A 1,331-nucleotide genomic window follows, 5' to 3' on the forward strand; every position below is an offset into this window, starting at 1 on the left:
GCTGCAGCAGCTGCTGCTGTTGCACCTGCTGCTGCAGCTGCTGCTCCTGCAGCAGCAGCAGTAGCGCCGTGTGCAGCGTGATTGATTCGTAACAAGGTTAAGTATTATAGAAGCTACTGTTGAGGGTTTAGGGTTTAGGGTTTAGGGTTTAGGGTTTATAGCATGGTGGTTCGGGATTGAGATCTAGGGTTTAGGGTTTAGGGTTTAGGGTTTCAGATGAATGCTGCAGACGTTCGATTGATTCCCTTTACATAGCGTAGGGTTTAGGGTTTAGGATTTAGGGTTTAGGGTTTAGGGTTTAGGGTTAAGGCTAGGGTTTAGGGTTTAGGGTTTAGGGTTTACGGCGTAGGCAGGACTCCACCTTACGATGCTTGCTCCTTCACTATCGTATCGAGGGTTTAGGGTTTAGGGTTTAGGGTTTAGCTCGTCTAGTTCTAGGACTTGGGGCTCGGTGTTTGGCGTTTAGGGTTTAGGGTTTAGGGTTTAGGGTTTAGTTGTATGGCGAGGGGCTGACGGTGGTGTCTAGGGTTTAGGGTTTAGAGTGGAGGGTTTGAGGCCTAGGATTTACTGATTAGGGTTTAGGGTTCAGAGTTTAGGGTTTAGCGTTCTAGGGTTTAGGGTTTAGTGTTTTAGGGTTTAGGGTTTAGGTATACGTAAACCCTAAACCCTAAACTCTCACAGCAAGCTCCCCTCTCTCTATCGAGGCTCCGAGTTAGTATTGTGGTATGCAATGTTAACAATTTAGACCCCAAAGTTCAGGTTTAGGGTTTAGGGTTTAGGGTCTAGGGTTTAGGGTTTAGGGTTTAGGGTTTAGGGTTTAGGGTTTAGGGTTTAGGGTTTGTGGTTTGCAGCAGCAGTCGCCGGCGGTGGTTTGTGCGGCTTTATTGGGGTGTCTGTACAGTGCTTACAATGTCTAGATGAATAGAAGGAATAAATAAATAAAAATAAAAATAAAATAAAATAAAAATAATAAAAATATAAATAAAAATAAATATAAAAAACACAGCCCCTGAGAAGCAGAGAGAGCAATCGACAGGTGCTGCTGCTGCTGCTGCTGAGCGGCTCGCTGTTTCAGGTGTATGTGCAGCTCCACTGCTGCTTCTTCTTTTGCATAATATATAAAAAAAAGTAATATTTCTGAATATAAATGATAAATAAATATAATTTCTACAAAAAAAATAATATGTAGCAGGCTGAGGTGTACATACACCTGAGATAAGTGGCGGTGCAGTGTATCGAACCAGTGGCCTTGCAGCAGCAACAGCAGCAGCAGCAGCTTGCTGCTTGTGTGTATATATACTTCATCAAACTGCGTGCAAAAGACACAGCAT

Source organism: Eimeria mitis, genomic scaffold, assembly GCF_000499745.2.
Source record: "Eimeria mitis Houghton genomic scaffold, Emh_scaff5067, whole genome shotgun sequence".
NCBI classification, from domain to species: Eukaryota; Apicomplexa; class Conoidasida; order Eucoccidiorida; family Eimeriidae; genus Eimeria; species Eimeria mitis.